Below are 20,127 nucleotides of genomic sequence, written 5' to 3' on the forward strand. Positions count from 1 at the left end.
CCCTCCTGCCCATGCTCAGGGACGGGTCTGATAAAACACATAAAACTAAGTGAAAATACAAACGTAAGATGAAAAGTGGGTAACCAAATGTTTGGTAAAATTCTGAAATATGAACCAAATGAGTTAATAACTATCCTAAAATTAGAAAATATTTACTAAAAATCTTAATTTTATAATTTGTTATTCCAACTGCCCTAGCTGATATTTAACCCTAATATGACTAAGGGTCTGTTTGGTTCAGCTGTTCGCTAATAGCTGTTGCGGTTGCTGTTAGCTGTTTGCAGTTGCAGTAAGCTGTTAGCTGTTGATGTTAGCTGTTTGTTATTAGCTGTTTAATTACTAGTGTTTGGTAAAATTATATTGAACTGTTGCTGTTCGAATTTAAAATGTCTAAAATTGACATGTTTTAAATTAATAAACGATAAAATTATAAAAGGGAAAATGTGAAAAAATGCCTATAACGTTTACAATTAGGAATAGTTTTACTATGTCTAAAATAGTGCAATTTTACACATAACGCTGGTAGCTAAGAGTGCTTTTACCCCTAACATTGGCAAGTTGGGTCGACTTCAGATATTATTAGAAAACATAGATATTTTATTTCTTATTCTACACCAATTGCACGTATCAGTAGTTCTAAAAAATATATTTCATATTTTTTTTTGTGATTTAATAATAAAATTATAAATTAATATTTATAAATTCGGTGAAATATTTGAAATTTTTTGTCAAACTCGTACAAAGGATAATATATTTTTTTATTTCTTAGATTTTTTTTTACTTCTAATCATATGTTTGTGATCTGTTACTAACGATGATAAAATGGTATACATGTGAAGTGTAGATAACAATATTCATGACCAAGAAAACAGTTTGATAAATTATTTCTCAAATTGACCCAATGTGTCAATGTTAGGGGTAAAATTGCATTGGGCTGCCAAAATTAGAGGTATAATTGCACCATTTTAGACGTTAACGGTCAAATTGCTTCTAGCTATAAATGTTAGAGGTATTTTTGTACACTATCTTGTTATAAAATAAAAAATATGTTACACAAATTAATAAAAATAATCTATATAAAAAATAAAAAATTTATTGAACGCAATAAAACCTTGTTTTTGTGGTAATTATGTTGTAGAAATATAAATAATATTAAAGAGTAAACATATTTTATGGAAATAAGAAGGATAATTTTGTCAATGACAAATAACTGCAAACAGCTGTTTATAAAAAAAACTCCAAATAAGAGCTTTTCGTGAAACGCTCCAAAACGCTGCAGTTTCCAGAGAAAACGTTAAACGCTGCGGTTATATAAACCTAACCAAACGCTATATTTCCTGCGGTTTGGAGTGAAACGCTAAACGCTCATCCGAAAAGATAAACCAAACACCCTCTAAGATTGTTCTTGTGCCTAAAGTTAAAAATCGTAGTAAAGTTAAAAATCGTAGTAGCATTATTGTTAAAAAAGTAAAGGAGTAAATGAATCGATCCACGGTTTGTGAAACAGATTTGTTGTTATTTTAAAATCTAAATCTGAATACAAAAATTGATGATGCACTTGTATGTATTTGCTAAAGTAAATTGTTTTATTATAATTTTTACGTTGTAATACAAATTATATGTAATGTAATTAAAATGGTAATAAAATAAATTGAATTAATAATAGTTCTATTATTATATAATTAAAATTGGTTTGTATTGTATGGTTGAAGGTCTCAATCGTTTAAGTTAGATCTTAGTAAAAAGCTTTAATTGAGCATCTACTTAAAAAGTGTCTGACAACCGATTAACTGAAAAATTTATCAACAAAAAAAATCAATTTTTTTTAATAAATTGTAATTATCATCACGCTTAATTAAAAATAACAGAAAATACAAAAAAAATAGCACGAAAAGGGGTGCATATGCCGTCGCACGACATGCCCTTCCAATGCTAGCGAATTTGTCGCTTTTTCTGCTCCGCTTTGGTTGCAGGACACTATTTGTTTCGATTCTTTTCTTTGATTAATTTCTTTCAAAAAAAAAAATAGCACGAAAAAATGGAAAAAATATAAAAATTATACCACTTCGTTTTTTTAATTATTTTTCTGTTTTTTTTTTCATTTTTTTATCTTCGTTTCTCGTTTTTCTCGATTTGGTCATTTTGTCGTTCTTTGTCTGATTTCCTTGCTTTTTTTGTTTTATCGTTTAATTTCAATGGTCTAAAATAATAAGAATACAATGGCTATTTGTAATCACGCTTCATATCTTTTTTCGTGATGCCCATGACATAAATTGTAAAATAAATTAAATAATGTACTTGTAATTCTTATTACAACAAAAAATAATGTGCCTAATCAAATATAATAATGCAAATCCATTATAATGGGTATTCTATTACAATGACCATTACATCGTACCAATTGAGCCCGAAAAAATAAACGATAACAACACCAGGTGCTTTCAAAGTTGCTCAACTTGAGTTTGTTAACAATTTCAATTTAGTTGGGATGTCTGGTAGCTCTCTCTTTTTATTTCCCTGCTTTTATTATAGATAATAAGGTGCATAAATACCTCCAACGTTTACATCTATGAGTAATTTTACCCCTATCATCTAAAATGGTTTACCTCTAACTTTGGCAGTCAATAGCAATTTTACCCTAAAGTTGACAGATTGAGTCAAGTTGAGAAATAATTCATCAAAACTGCATTCTCGGTCATTAATCTTATCATCTACACTTCACATATACATCGTTTTATCACTCATTTGGAACAGTTCATAAATATATGATTCAACATGAAAAAAATTAAAAAGTTAAAGAAAAATATATTGTCTTTTGTATGAGTTGGACAAAAAAATCAAATATTTCGCCGAATTTATAAATATTAACTTCCGGTTCTTTCATTAAATCACAAAAAAAAATGAATTTTTTTTGAACCAATTGATATGCAATCAGTGCAGAATAAGGAGCAAAATATCAATATTTTATAATAAGGTCTGAAATTGACCCATCTTGCCAATGTTAGAGGTAATCTTGGTTGCTGAGGTTAGGGGTAAAATTGCTCCTGTCTGTAAACGTTAGGGGTATTTTTGCACCTTATCCCTTTTATTATTAAAAAAAACTTGCGTAAATAGTTTATTAGTCCTCACCAGTTTACGTAAAATATTGTTTAGTCCTTGTTGTCCCGTGAAATAAATTTTTATTTTTATGTATATAAAAAGCATATGGTTAATTTTTAGAGTAAAGTCTAATAAAAAGAATAAAAAATAATAATGTTGTGTAGGTCTCGGCGAGACCTACACATGTCTCGCCGAGATCTACTCCTGGAATTTAATTCCGGGAGTTCGGTTCAACACGTCCGACTTTTTCAATGCACCCCGAACAGAATCAAAAGCTAACACACGAAACCTAACTCCTTACTCACACCTATGGCTAACCTTAAACCATCTCTAAACCATAATTAGTTGGATGAGGTGGCATAAAAGTTGAGGGAAGTTAGGAAAAAGTTGGGGAAGTTATGGAGGTTATATAAGGTGTCAATTGGTGAGCAAAATCTAAGAGAAAAATAAAGGAAGTGGGTTGGCTAAATTACCTCAAATATCCTCACCAAAATGCTATAAATAGAATCCCAATTCTCCATAAAAAAATAACTCATTCAACCCATCAAAACCCTCCTAAGAAACTCTCTTCTTGAGTTCTTAGTCTCGTTCTTTCTAATTCCTAGTTCAAAATTCCTTTTCTAGCTTGTTTTAGTTTCAATTCAAGTTCTTAATAGCTCATTTTTAAGTTCTTTCCATTTAATTTATCAAGTTAGAGTCATCAATTCATTTGCTAAAATTACATTTCAATTAATTTTTCCAGCTTTTAGCACAATCTTCCTAGTTATTTTCTAAGCCCGTTTCAAACCATTTAAATTCGTTTTTGCTTTCGATCCCTTCTAAGTATTTGTTTCTGACTTCTTGAAGTTAAATTTAGCCTTTCGTTTCGCCCAATTCCGTGTCCGAAAACTCAGTTTACAAACCAATCTTTGCACCTTAAATCTTCGTACAATTAATTTTTTTTCCAGCTTTTAGCATAATCTGCCCAGTATTTTTCCAAACTCGTTTCAGTCCTTTTAAAGGCTGTTTTTGCTTTAAATCCCTTCTAAACATTCGTTTTTTACTTCCTGAAGTTAAATTTAGCCTTTCAGTTTACCTGATTCCGTATCCGAAAACCCAGTTTACAAGCCAATCTTTGCACAATTAATTTTTTTCAGCTTTTCCTACAATCTGCTCCATTTTTTCATTTTTTACGTTCCGAAACACCTAATGCTCATTTTTGTCCCAGATTTTCACAAGAACTCATTCTAGACTCTCTGAACTTAATTTTAGCCTTTTACTTTGCTTGATTCTGTATTTGTAAGCTCTCATACGTTTCCGCTAAAGTTGAGGTCAAATCCGCCTCGTTCTTGTCTATTATAATCAGAAATTAGGGGTTAAATGCACCATTTGTCACTGAACTTATATGGTTGTCTCAAAATGGTCACTCAACTTCAATTTGTCTCAATAAAATCACTCAACTTTGAGTTTTGTCTCAATTAGGTCACTCTGACGATTTCAATGATTAAAAAACATTGGAATGATGATGTAAGTGACACGTCAATATGAGACAACTCATATTTCTAACCGAAACGACACCTGACATCCACATATGCGCCACCTGGCTATCATATGTCGATTACTTTTATGAAAAATTTAGTTTTTTTCATAAAAATACCCGACATGTGGTTGTCACATTTTGTTTCGGTCAGAGATTTGGGTTAACTTATGTTGATGTGTTACCCATGTCATTATTTCGATGCGTTTTAACCACTAAAATCGGCGGAGTGACCCAATTGAGACAAAACTCAAAGTTGAGTGATTTTATTGAGACAAATTGAAATTGAGTGACCATTTTGAGACAACCATATAAGTTCAGTGACCAATGGTGCATTTAACCCCAGAAATTAGCTTATACCTCTGCTTTTCTCATTGGTCTTGCCTCTTTCTTCATCTGTAACGGTATCGTTTCAATTTCCTCTATTTTCCTCCATTATTATCGCATTTGTTATGAAATTTGTCGCATCTCATCACAAATGCGACAACAGATGTAATGCGACAACTGTTGTCGCATTTGTGACGAATTCGTCACAAATGCAACATCGCAATAATTCAATTGTTAGATTTTTTTTCTTTCTCATTTTTTGAGCTTTCCATCCTAATCCTTTTCCGCAGACACTAATTCTTCAAAGGTTGAACGAAACATAATCTCTCCTCTCTATAAACCACCGTCTTTTCGTCGGTTTAGGATGGCGAAGAAGACGTTGAGAGTCTAAGGAAGAAAGTAAATTGAAATAAGGGCATTCTTATCCAAAATGGATGAAAGTGTCTAATTTGGTGAGATGAAAGCAAAGTGGATCAAATATGTTAATAGATCCCTTCAAATGGACTAGATTAGTAATTAGCCCAAACCAAAATCTGCAATCCCAAATTTCCTGTCTCTTTTTTCCGTTCCTCACCCAAAAAAGTTGCCCTTTGAAAATTTGTGAGGGCGAGTCTTAGTGCAACAGTAAGCGTTGTTGTCGTGTGACCGAGAAATCACAGGTTCGAATCTTAGAAGCAGCCTCTTGTAAAAAAAAAAAAAAAATTGAGTGGCCCTTAAGGTGATAAAATTTTGGAAAAATTACAAAACTAGGTCAAATGGGAGACCCATTTACATATTTAACTCATTTACTCAACCTACTACATATCTAGACTATTTTTGTGTGACTTTTCCATAATACCCTCAATATTTACGCGTGTCTCGCCCTCTCCAATCTGACTTCGCAAATTCCATATTATGCGAAGCTAATGTTTAGGTTTATATGCGAAGCCTGCGAAGCTAAAGTTTGGTTTACTTGATGAATTTAGTTCGCATATGCGAAGCCTGCGAAGCTAAAGTTTGGTTTACGTGATGAATTTAGTTCGCATATGCGAAGCCTGAATATGTTTTGAAGCTAATGTGCGAAGTGGTATATAACAAAAAATGACAAACAACAACGGATTCTAATATTAAAATCATAATATTATCAAAATTTACAACAAGATTGCCACAATAACAACATTAAAATCACAACAACTTCAAAATTTACAACAAGATTGCCACAATAAAATCCTAACAAAGCACATTCACTCCTAAAATGATTGGTTAGTAGAGATTGTATCAATAATCCGGTACCAATTTTGAAACGGATGAGTAATCTTGGTGTATACCGTGAGACACATCCATCCCAAAAGGTCTGGACCAATATTGTCAAGCTCGGACCGGACCGGCCGGTCGGACCGAAAACCGGTAAGAAATCCGGTCCGAGCTTGACTGGTTCGATTAATGCTGAAAAACTCAGTGTGAACCGGAGTTGAACGGACGACCGGAGGTCGAACCGGAACCGGTGCAACTCCGGTTTAATGGAATTCCTTAAGAAATCTAAAAGTAATAAGTCTGGAAAATCAGAAAAAAAAAAAAAACAGATTGGAGAAAGAATATTCATACCATAAATCAGATCAAGAAGCTTGCTTTATCTAAAATAATAATACCATAAGTCTTTAATTTATTTTTTTGGAATAACAGAGAAAGAAAGAAAGGGGCAATGTAGAATGGCTGAGAGAAAGAAAGAGAGGCGGTGGAGTGAGAGAGAAAGAGAGGCGGTAGATGAAATGTAGAATTTAGGCTTCTGCATTTTACTAAAAAGACTAATCAGCTAGGTTAACTTAATTGATCCAAAAAAAAAATTTAATGGTCCAAATAATTTTAAAGCCCAAATAACTTGTGCATTATTATTTATATTTATTAAATCTCATTCTATTAAATAGAAATGAGTTTTAAATTAATTATATAAATATTATTTATTTATTATGTCATCCAATCCGATCAATTCGAGTCATTCGATCCGACCAAATGACCCGTGATCCAGTTATAAATCCTGTTTGATGTCTGGTCCGGTTCTGATAATATTGGTCTGGACTTCTATTTCTCATCCCAAAAGGTCTGGACTTCCATTTCTTTTTGGGATGAGAAACGGAAGTCCAGACCTTTTGGAATGGAGGTGTCCCATGGTGCACACCAAGATTACTCATCCGCTTCAAAATTGGTACCAGATTATTGGCACAATCTCTCCTAACTAACCATTTCAGGAGTGAATTTGTCAATTTTGAGGGAAGTTCATCCCTATACAGGAAGGAAAGTTATCTCCCCTGCAGCCCAATACGTCGCCTTCCAGAAAGGGATGTTACGTATTCAACCACCTTCAGAAAAAAGTAACATGTTAGGCAGGGAAAAAGACGATTTTGGCTTCGCGAAATGAAGATTAGCGAAACATGCGAATGTAAATGTGCAGGGAAAGAGGTGATTTTACTTCGCTAATCGATGTTTTCGCGAGGTATGCGAGGTCTGAAACGTGACGATCTACGTCGCATATCGATGCTTTCGCGAAGTCTGCGAGGTCTGAAACGTGACGATCTATTCGCAGACTTCGCGAACTAATCGATTCGCGAGGTAGATCCGCACGTTTCAGACTCTTTCTCTTCGCAGATCTTCGCGAAATCATCGATTCACGAAGTAGATCGTCACTTTCCAGGCTCTTTCTCTTCGCAAATCTTCGCGAAACCATCGATTCACGAAGTGTATTCATGAAAAAACGCAGAAAAAACAACAGATACTTACATTTTTCGCCCATTTCACCCTTAAAAAGCGACAATAACAATATGATAACATGGGAAAAACGAAGGAAATAATGTAGAATAACCATTTCTAACATGGTAACAAGAAGAAAGAAACCAAGTAACGAACAGGAAGATGAAGAACCATGGCTTCGTTTTCTAGGGTTAGGAAGCTGCAGAATCAAAAAATGAAGAGAGGAAAAAGAGAAATTCATTGTGATTTGGCAAAATGGTGCGGATTTTGTGCAATTTAAAGGAAGAAAGGAAGATCAAAAGTCTTGAAATCATTAATGGAGGAGTCAACTTTTTGCATAACCAAGGAGATAGGGGGAGCGGCCGTTCGCGATGTGGTGGGAAGTGGGAAGGTTATGGGTATTATGGGAAAGTCACACAAAAACAGTCTAGATATGTAGTAGTTTGAGTAAATGGATTACATATGTAAATGCTCCCATTTGCCTAGTTTTGTAATTTTTGCTAGAATTTTCCATTAGTCTCTTGAATTTGATTCAAGTAAATGATTAACTACTTAAATACGCGTGGCAGAATCTCCAGCATAATATATATATCTATATATATATATATATATTTTTTTTTTTTGTAACACTGATGCATACTTAGGAGGCTATCACCGAATCTCCTAAGTATTTCTCTGCAGGTTTTAATAAAAATCACCTAGAATCATAAAAATCAAAATCCAGAAGGAGACCAATAACTATAAATCTTTAAATATCAACGCTCTCCCACTTGACTTGGTCAAAATTGAGATACATATATGCATCCAATTCAACAACCTGCAACTACCTTGTTATTTCCCAGTTCCCTCTTGGGAAATAATGAGATAATTGACCTTTTGTCCTTTCTTAAATTTATAATAATAATAAAAAAAGGAAACTTAGACCATTTTGTCTACAAATTAGTAAAATGTAGTTTGGGAAAGAGGAAACAACAATGGCTGAAATGAACCCATTTCAAACAGTTCTCATTATCTTTGTCATGGTTACAATTACGTTGGAGTGTAGTTGTAGCTGCCCTGAGAATCAAAAGGAAGCCCTCCTCCGATTCAAGTTGTTATTGCTGGGGAATACTACTTCTGCTTCCAACAGGTATCTTGCTGGCTTTGAGACTTGGAATTCCACCTCTAATTGTTGCAATTGGGATATTATTGTTTGCGATTCATCGCACCATGTCACTGAATTCTCTATCTCTCGTGTCATTACCATGTACTTGGACATTGCTGTCACTTCTGATGTTTTAACTCCTCTGTTTCATATACAAACCCTCACCCTTTTTGACATTTCTTCAAATGGGATTCAAGGTGAATTTCCAGCAACTGGGATTTCCAATCTAACAAATCTTGTTACACTTGATATGTCAGAAAACAAGTTCAATGGTACCATTCCTCCCCATTTTTTACCTTCAAAGCATCTGGAGTTTCTTAGTCTCAGTTACAATTCAATTGAAGGGAAATTAGGTAGCAATTTCTTCCTTCTAAGGAACTTGTATTCCTTACAGTTGCAAGAGAATTTCATCCATGGAGACATCCCTTTGGAGATTGGAAACCTCACTAAATTGCAACACTTGAATCTTAGAAACAACAAGCTTTCTGGGTCTATTCCGTCTTCATTATTCGGTTTGAGAGAGTTAACCTGGGTGGAGTTGAGATCCAATTCTTTGTCCATGGAGATTCCTACCCAGATAAGCAATCTCTCAAGTATCCAACATTTGCTATTGAGTGGTAACAATCTGTCAGGAAAGATCCCTCCTTCGATTCAGAAGTTGGGACAATTGGTATCACTTGATCTAGAAGATAACTTCCTTAGTGGCGAAATCCCAACATGGTTATTTGATTGGAGGAATTTGACACAGTTGAAACTTGGGGGAAATGAGTTGTTTCTGAAGAACACAAGTATAGGGCCAAAGAGCAAACTAATTAGATTATCATTGAGATCTTGCAATATTTCTGGGAATATTCCAATTTGGCTTTCCAACCAAACTGAACTTTATGAGTTGGATTTAAGTGACAATGGCTTCATTGGGAACTTCCCCGAATGGTTGATCAAAATAAACCCTTCTTTGACATCTTTGTTCTTATCAGATAATAAGCTTTCAGGCCCAATTCCCCCTCTCTTGTTCAATTCTTCTTGCTTACAAAATCTTGATCTCTCCAGGAACAATTTCTCAGGGTACTTGCCTGATAACATTGGTGAATTTGGATGCTTAAGAACTCTCATGCTGTCAAGCAATGATTTCTCTGGACCAATTCCTAAATCCCTCTCATTTACCTCATTGTTGACTCTTGACTTGTCAAAAAACAGATTTTCTGGCAGTCAATTCCCAAAATTTGAGTCCCTCTACACCCTCGATCTTTCCTCCAATAACTTTTCGGGTGAGATTCCTGGAAATTTCTCTGATCAGATGATTGTGCTTGTTCTTAGCCAGAATCAGTTTTCTGGTAATTTGCCTAAAAAACTAGCAAGTTTAGTGAATCTCAAATGCCTTGACCTCCATGACAATAATCTCACAGGAGAAATCCCAAGTTTTCTCTCTCAGATTTCCTCTCTGCAAATTCTGAATCTACGGAATAACTCCTTTGAAGGGCCTATTCTAGAAAATCTCTCAAATCTTACTCTTATTCAAATTCTAGACCTCTCTCACAACAAGTTGAGTGGAAATATACCAGCTACTCTAGGAAAACTTCACGGAATGATTGGAGATCATCAGGACTTATCATATAATGCTATTTCTTATCTTGGAAGGTCTACTTCTGAAGTCCAAGTAAACTATCCGGACTTGCAAGTGATTTGGAAAGCATTGAAGCGAAATCTTCCTAACCAACAACTTGGTATGTACACGCTTCTAGATTTATCCAACAATGAGCTTTCAGGTGAAATTCCTGATACTTTAGGCGCTCTGAAAAATCTGAAGCTGCTAAACATTTCATACAACAAGTTATCAGGCAAAATACCATCAAGTTTGGGAGGTTTGGAGAATTTGGAGAGTTTGGATATGTCATACAACAGACTTTCAGGAGAAATACCTGAAACACTTGGAAAGCTATTACAGTTAAGTATCTTGGAACTGAGTAACAACAATCTCACTGGTAGAATTCCAAATGGCCCTCAAATGGACAGGCTAAACAATCCAGAATCCTATGCCAACAACAGTGAACTTTGTGGAATGCAAATCCAAGTTTCGTGCGATAAGGCACCACAAGGCGAAAAGGCGAAAGAAATTAGTAATGAGAAAACGTGGTGGTTCTCGTGGATGATGGCAGGTATTGGATTTCCAAGCGGATTTATATCAACAGTGTTGGTTCTCTACATCATTGGTTTCTTCAATCTTGCACCAAAGAGGCGTAGGAGATATTATAACAGACGTAGAAGACGTTTTTAGTTTGTAATTCTTGAGATTCCTTTCTTTCGCTAATTACAATCAGAGATGTAAGAATATGTAATATAAAGTTTTTCAGATGGTCTGCTCTCTATAAATCTCTGTTTCATTCATTATGTTGGACATAATAGCCCCCCAAAACAACTGCTTCTGATTGTTTTGATTGTTGCTTGTTATAATGTTGAAGAAAGTTGTAGTGTTGCTTGTTAACATTCAGTGATTAGAGATTGTTGTTTGTAATTCAAACTATTCTATTGAACTATGTGGTCTCTGCTGTATCCCTCATATATGCTACTTTCTGCAACACTTCTACTTCTAAATGTAAATTTGATTTCTGCTATCAAGTACAAGTTTTCTTCTGTTGCATCTTTCTCTTTCTTCTTGCTTATATAGTACAAAATTAGTTACATGATTATTTAAACTCTATGTATAAACCACACGATGTTAGCACTAGCATTTTGTAGATTAAGCAATTTAAAACTCCATTAATGGCATATCTAACGATATTTCGTTTCCCGTTGAGTTGGTTATATATATGCACCACCTAAGCTCTACTCCACTTGTAACTAAAGTTAGTGCTAATATTGCACGGTTTTATATGTCGAGTCTAAATTTATTTTCTCCCAATAACTACAAGGCTAATTTTGTATCAAGTGGTGTAGATGCGTAACCAAATTAACATGAATCGACTTTTGTTAGATCTGCCGTTAATAAAAATTTGAAATTGCTTTATCTACAAAATGTCAACGCTAACATTGCACGATTTTATATGTGGAATTTATATCTGTTTAAATTCAATAACCATATGATTAAATTTGTACCTTATCTCGAGATGTAATATAGAACCATAGATTGGTTTACAATGTTTCTTATGCAATTGCGATGAAAGAGCGGTTTGATTTTAAATTTTTTCTGTGTCAGCAAAATAAACAACTGAAGTCAACACTCTCCAACTCAAGTAAGTTGAAGGCTTCATTAGATGTGGTGTTAATTCATAACATCTAACTTTCCAGCAACTAACCATAGATAGGATATTTGGAGCCTATTCAAGCGCTATCATTTTCCAATTTTGTTCATGCCACATACAATAAAAACAGAAATCTAGCTAATGTATTCATTCAACATCTCCATGATTCAAAAATTCTACTTAAAATCCACAACTTGAAGTGAAAACATGAATAAAAAACTCAGTCATTAGCAGTAGCAAGTTGCAAAGCGAGCAATTCCTCTTCTAACTGACTCGGGAAGTCAATATCCATTTTTGTGAATCAACCTTAATAAATTATTTGAGAGGTCTAGATGGGATAAGTTAGATAAGAGACCAAGGGAGAAAGAGATTGATCCAGTGTGAGATTATTATGAGACATATCTAAATCACGGAGGACCTTCAAATTTCCAATTTCAGGAGGGATAATGTCATCCAAGTGGTTGCAATAAAGGTCCAAGTTTTCCAATTGAGTCAAATTAGCAATGGCAAAAAGGATGAGACCCACCAACAAATTTTTAGAGAGGTATAGATGGGTTAAGTTGGATAAGAGAGCAAGGGAGGAGGGAATTGCACCTTGAAATCCAATCATGCTGAGGTCTAGCTGTTGTAGATTGGGTAAAAGACCAAGCCAAGAAGGTATTTGACCACTCAACTGATTGGAACTAAGAACCAAAGAACGTAGGTAAGTTCAATTTCGTAGAGCTGGAGAAATGGAACCAGTTAGTTGGTTATTGTACAAGCGTATGTATTGGAGGTTTGGAAGCATACCTATTTCAGATGGGATGCTCCCACAAAATCCATTAGCACTCAGATCCAGCAGAATGAGGGATGGAATTAAGGAAGAGAAGTTCAGCTTGGCAAAGTTCAATCCTTAGTTGCAGATGGCACCATAAGGCATATGAATATGAGTGACGAAGCCATCATCATCACAGGTTATTCCATACCAGTGATAGGGGTCCAAATTGGTGTCAATGTAATAACACCACCATCCAGAGTCCAACAGAGCCTTTGGTTGTAAATTGATAACGCTGGATACTGCTGGCGGGCTGCTAAAATACACAGCCACTAACACAACACAAAGCATAAAAGAGGACACATATGTATATACAGCTTAATTATTGGGTTGGTTTTAGAGCTGATCAGTTAGTTTTGTGCTGTAATATTTTTCAACACGCAAATGCCTCTTGGGCTTGCAGGGTGCACAACACAGGCCCATCCCACCATATGTTTTTAATTTCACCAATTAATGAGGCTGCCGGGACTCGAACCCTCGACCGTTTGGTCCTAGAGGCTCTGATACCATGTCATGGAACCGATTGAACCAAAAGCTCGAGCTTATAGTTAAGGCCCAATCATATATCTTATATCAATCTCCGACAAATACAAGTCATTCAAATTTTAATTCTTGGCTTGAATTGAACTTTTGTAACTTTTAGTTTAAGGATAAACTGTGTTTTTAGAAGTCAATTTGGAGGAAATTGTAATTGACAATTTTTGGCCACCAACATCATATGGTTCGGCTTATGGGAAATACCCATTGATTTGGATGAGCCAATAAGAGGTTTAAATTGTGAAAAAATGGCTTTGATGAGGAGAAAATAGCTTTGATTAGTGTGAGTATATTTGTAATTAGTGACTTTGTTTTTAGAAATTCTTTTCCTGTTCCACGAAGTTTACAAGGGTATATAAAGGTTTGGCCTTATAAGCCTTTAAATTATGTTTCCCTTGCATGCGCCCGTCCGTCCCGACCGGTCCGTTTTACTCGTTTGAAGTTTTCTTCAAAAAATTATTTGGTCAAAAACTGATCATGTTAAAGTTTTTCTCCTCTCTTCACAAAGTTTTTCTCCTCTCTTCACAATGTTTTGAATTGTGTGTGGAGGTTGTTTGCGCGTTATTTGCCAACGTTGTCAAACTTAGTTAGGCGACATAGTGCTTTACCTGATCTGTGTCCAATATGTCAGAATGTTGGGGAAGACGAAAATCATGTTTTTTTGGAATGTTATGTGGTAAGGCAGGTCTGGTCTCTGAATTTTGGTGATGACAAGATGATGAATGTGGGCAATTTTTTATGTTGGCTTGAATGTCAGCTATTATCAAAGAATGATGAGGAATCATCAAAACTAGTTGTTCTGATATGGCGTATCTGGGCGCATAGGAATACTGTTGTCTGGGAGAGGAAAATCTCACGGGCTCAGACTATTGTTGAATCGGCAAGAAGTGCAGCGGAGGAGTGGCGAAAGGCTCAAATTCTCCGGCAATCTATTGTTCCTCCTGAAAGATGGGATGTGAAATGGAAATATCCGGAGCCTGGGCAGCTGGTATGCAATGTTGATGCCGGGCTGTTTGCAGAAGAAGGATTCTGTTCGGCTGGTTTTTTAATTCGAGATCATGACGGGGTATTTGTTTATGCTGGTCTAACGGTTACGGAGGGGATTTCTGATCCGGTGATGGCTGAAGCAATTGCAATTAAGGAGGCTCTCACATGGATCAAAAATTCTGGTCTTAATAATATTGTGATTCGATCAGACTGTTTGTCAATTGTTCAAGCTATACAGCGACATTCAATGTCTTTATCTTACCTTGCTGATATAGTTTAGATTTGTGTCAATCTAATTAGAGATTTAGATAGTTGTTCAATCTCTTTTGTTAAGCGATCAGCGAACTACGCGGCTCACTGTATTGCCCGATCGGCTAGTTCTAGGTCTGGTTGTCGAGAGTGGTTTGTTCCACCCTCATTTCTCAATAATGTTCTTCTTTCAGATTTAAGGCAATAAAGATATTCTTTTATTCAAAAAAAAAAAAAAGATGTTGTTAAAACATTATAAAAGTTTGTTTTTATGTTATAATTAAATTTTGTAATAAAATTATATATATAACTCGTAAACACGACATAAAATCAACATTAATTCGATTGTATTGACATAACTATGACACAATATTTTCTTGGGTTCAATTTAGATTGACTTATTTATTACCAACCCGATAGTGTTGTAAATAACCGAGTTGCTTATCATCGGTTCAGTTGTCGACTCGATAAAGGTTCGGTTCCGCTCGATTTATAAACGAGTCGAGTTTGATTATGACAAATCTCGGCTCTAAAGCTTGCGAGCAAGCTCAGATATAGGCTCGTGAACAAGTTCATGAACTAGTTCGATTATGATGTTCAAGAATAGCTTCTAGACTCATGAACAATCTCGATAGAAGCTTGTGAATAAGCTTATGAATAATATCGACTATTATTTAATTTAATAATTATAAGTTGATATATGATCCATTCTAAAATTCTTTTATTTGGTATTATAGTAAAATATAATTAGATTAGGAGGATAGAGAATAGATTTCAGGGTTTTTTTTCTAAATCTTCATGATATTTAGGGTTGTAATCGAGCTGAGCCAAGCTTTGACCTGCTTAAGCTCGGCTCGCTATAAAATTAACGAGCCCGAGCCCGAGCCGAGCTTTGGCTTGCTCAACGAGCTCGAGCCGAGCTTCGAGCTTGTTTCGAGCCCAAACTCCTCTTTAGACTTGGTTCATTAAGAAAATTATCTAACCATGAATTGTTTGTGAGTAAATCGTTAATTATATTTGTGAAGTTTGCTTGCAAATAACTCTTGTATACATAAAGAAGCTCACAAGCAAAGTTCGTGAATAAATAGACAATATGCTTACAAATAGTTCGTCTATTACTCATTTATCATGTCTGTGAACGAACTCATCTAATAGCAAATGAAATAATATTAAGTTTAGATATTTGTGAACTAACACAAAACTATGTAGTTTTCTACAAAACTAAAAGTTGTTCATAAATGTTCTAATCGAGCCTGCTTGTGAGCTTTCGAGCCGAGCTTTTACCTACTCAAGCTCGACTCGTTTACGAACCAAGCCACTAAATCGTGCTCACGAGCAGCTCATTTATAAATCGAACCAAGCTTTTATCGAGCCGACCACCGAGCCGCTCAAGAGCGGCTCGGCTCATTTACAGCCCTAATGACATTCACTTCTTCTCCTCCCATTACTCTTTTCATTTCCGCCTCCCTCTCCTCGCACTGTTTTTTATTTAATGACTAAAACGAGGTTTTTAATATTTATGCATGTATTATTTTATTTGCTAAATATGTTATTGTTTTATCTGATATTATTTTATTCGTGAACACAATAAACAAGTTTATTCATGAACATGCTTAACGAGTTTCTCATAAGCAAAACTTATGAACAAAATAAACAAGTTGCTCGTGAACAAAATAAACGAACAGCTTTGCTTACGACCAGCTCGCGAGCTAAGCTGTGGAACAAGATAAACAAGCTGTCTCATGAATAAACAAGCTTCTAAACAAGCTGAGCTCAAACACAAATTTGAGCTTGAATTGAGCTCAAAGCTTGGCTCGACCTCATTAACATTATGACGAGTCAAGTCTGAGCAGGCCAAAACTCGAATCAGCTCGACTCGATTACATCCCTACACCCGATAATTAACATTACACCAATACGATACTAACCCGATCATTATAACCCATACAATTATGGTAACAAAATGGTCAACAATCCGTGACAGATTTAGGGGGTGTTCGGTTCGCCCATGGGTAACGGAAAGGGATACATAATGGAAAACAAGGGGAAAGGAAATGAATGATCCCGAATTTCCTAAACTGTTTGGATCTGTTCCGAAAAGGGAATGCATAACCTTTTGATTCATTTTATAGATGTTTGGTTCAAATTAGGGATGGCAACATGTAGGGTACCTGCGGATAGTATCCCCAAACAATTATCCATTCATTTTTTAATTACACGTATCATTACTCTAATGGGTATATATTTTGCATCCCATATTCGTCCCATTTTTATTCGCGGGTATCCTTACCCGTTACGAATCAATAACTAAAACAAAAAATATTACAAATTTAACAAAGTATAAATTTAATAAATCATTCATCTAAACATTGAACAAATTGAATATTATTCCATAAGAATAAAGTAGTTTAGTGGTATCACTTAATGGTTGAAGAATAAAAATTGATATTCAAATCTCACATCATACATCGAAAAAACAATAATATGTTTTAATATATAAAAGAGTTATGACGGGTAATGGATACTCTAGGGGTATTTCCATACCCATCCTATTATCCTAACGGGTAATGGTTTTGATCCCATACCCGTCTCATACCCTTTTATACAGGGTAGTATGAGTAGTGCTATTAGAGTTAGGTAGTGTCAAGGGTAACCATTTCCAACCCTAGTTCAAATGGAGGAATCAACATGTTTTCATCATTTTTTTCGAATTATATAATTGAATTCTTTTTTAAAATAATTAACTGAGCCAAATTCCATTAACACCTCAACCTAATGTAATTAGACCTGTTAAAGATAATGTTCCTATTATCCTGTAAATAGATTCCTATCTAGTTAGAGTTTCAATTTGTCTATATCACTAGATAGGTAGAGTTTCAATACTCTTATACTTATGTATTGTATTCCTATACAAACTACAATTGGCTCACTATAAATACAAGACCTCAGAGCCATAATCATTAAGGTGATTCAAATCAATATTGTGCCTATTACTTATCTCTCTCTATCTCCATATTATTCCTGTATATCAAATTATACATTCAACATGGTATCAGTAGTCTCAACTTCCGCATCCTCTGATAATCCGCAATCAACATCATACACTGAATATCAAACTGATGTCGCCGCCGTCGCCTCTGCCGCTGCCACCGCCACCGCTGCTACTGTCGCTGCACCGACCGCCACCCCTGATCAAAGTATGAATGACGTTTCTGGAGGGTCGATCGCATCGAGCTCCGACTGGCGCTTTACATCGCCCTTCGTCAGCGGGGAGTCGTCCTTCCTTGCGGCAACAACGGCCTCGCATCCACCACCGCAACTGCAACAGCAGCCTCTACCGACGGTGGCTGACGCACTACCTCAGGCGGTTCGTGACGCGCTTGCTTCGTATCAGGCGGCCAGCCTCCAAGGTCCGACGCAGCAGGCCCCGATGCACCAAAACATGGTGTCTTCCGTGACTGCTGCCGTTGCCAATCGCAATGCGCAACCCGTGCCTCTCCTGACTCTGACCAATTCAACCGCCGATGTCGCGGTGTTAGCTGCGATCGCAACGTATCAAGCAGCAGTGCGGCCGCAATTGCTTCATCAATAGATCCCGGTTCAGCAGCCATTGATTCAATCTCAACAACCATCGGTCACCACAGCCACTCAAACCCTATTTTCTCCATCAGTTCTTGCTGCCCTAGCCGCCTATCAAGCAGCTGAAGCCAGTAATAAACATCAGGTTATTTCTGAATCAATACTTCACAGTTTGTTTACAACTCTCAATTAGCCCGTGATCCTTCTCCATCTTTTTTCTCAAATTCTTTTCACAATACTGTAGATGCACCTTCAAACAATTTTCGACCTAATTTTATTCCTTCCTCAAATCCTATTTCTTCAATCAATCTTGTCTATACAGAACCTGTTTCTGCCCCTATCACCCAACCAAGACAACCTCCCACAAATATCACCATTAACATCAAATTAACCCCTCACAACTACAAAGCATGGAGAATGTCTATGGAATCTACCCTCAAAACCTATCATCTTTTTTCCCATATTATCAGTTCAACACCTCCTCCACCTCAATTTATTTCTAGAACAGGTTATATGACATATGCTGCAGATTTAATCATAAATCCATCTTTTTTCCAATGGGATGATTTAGAAAATATGGTTAGCACTTTGCTCCTAAATTCCATCCTTGAAGAAGTTTTTCCTGATATTGCATATCTCAAATATTCACATTACATTTGGCTAGCTTTGGAAGATGCCTATGGGCTTATTACAGGAACCAAACAGTTTCAGTTAGGTGTTGAACTGCATGAGCTTGAGCAAGGGGGGATGTCAGTAACTGCTTACATGCAAAAAGTGAAGTCTATTCTTGATGATCTGGCTACCTCAGGGAACCCTTACCCTCGACATTTACTGCCGTCAGTTCTTTACAAAGGTTTGGGAGAAGAGTATCACTCTACCGTTCAGAATCTTGTCACTCAGCGCGACACAAACATCAATTATCAGGAGATTTTGAACAGTTTGAAGACCGTTGAAGGCATGATCCAATCAACAAGAAAGACAACTCTGCTTCAATCTGATGGTATACCTGCGCACCGAGAAGCCAACGTCTCCACAATAGAACCACCACAATCAAAGAAGCAGAATCCAAAGAAGAGAAGAAGTGGCAAGTGCTACAACTGTGGTGATCCAAGTCACTGGGCTGATAAGTGCAAAAGACTGAAGAACAATTCACAGTCAAACTACAATTCTGGACCACAAGCACACATGGCGTGGCAACAACCACCAAATCCATTCATGGGTCCTAATCAGTCGTGGTATCCTGACATTGGAGCAACAAATTACATGACGGCAAATCCAGCTCAACTTCAACAGATGCATCCATATCCAGGATATGACACGGTTCAATTTGGCAATGGTCAAAGTCTGCAAATTTCTCACTTTGGAAACTCAAATATAAATAATCTGAAAGTTAATGATGCCCTACTTATTCCTAAGCTCACTAAATCCTTATTATCTGTTCAAAAAAATTCCTGTGACAATTCGTGTTTCTTTGAATTTTGGTTTAACCATTTTCTTGTGAATGACCAAACAACTGGGGAAATCCTGTTACGAGGCCCGAGTAAAGATGGGCTTTATGTCCTTACACCCACCCTGTTAGTAGGAGAGAAGGTGTCTTTGAAAGGTGGCATGCACGGCTTGGACATTGTCAGAATCAGACAGTCAGCACAGTTCTCAAAAGAAACAATCTATCCTCTTCAAAGTCAATTCGCAATTATTCTTTTTGTCCATTAGGCAAACTTGCTAGAAGATCTTTACCCTCTATTAGTCGCTCTAGCACATTTATTTTTGAAAATTTACATCTGGATGTTTGGGGACCAGCTCCAGTTATTTCTTGTCTTGGTCACCGCTACTTTTTAATTATCATTGATGAATTCAGTAGATTTGGATGAGTTTTCTATTTAAAGAACAAAAGTGATGTTTTCTCAACCTT

The 20,127-nt window shown here is 36.0% G+C and overlaps 1 long non-coding RNA gene across 1 annotated transcript; it reads right to left on the minus strand.

The window, feature by feature from the left end:
• Nucleotides 1–12,016: 12,016 nt before the first annotated feature.
• LOC136219262 (uncharacterized) lies at nucleotides 12,017–13,093 on the minus strand. Its single transcript, XR_010684103.1, has 2 exons — nucleotides 12,839–13,093; nucleotides 12,017–12,772 (listed from the first exon to the last, which is right to left on the minus strand). It is a non-coding gene; the product is annotated as an uncharacterized lncRNA (long non-coding RNA).
• Nucleotides 13,094–20,127: the final 7,034 nt, after the last annotated feature.

Source organism: Euphorbia lathyris, chromosome 2, assembly GCF_963576675.1.
Source record: "Euphorbia lathyris chromosome 2, ddEupLath1.1, whole genome shotgun sequence".
NCBI classification, from domain to species: Eukaryota; Viridiplantae; Streptophyta; class Magnoliopsida; order Malpighiales; family Euphorbiaceae; genus Euphorbia; species Euphorbia lathyris.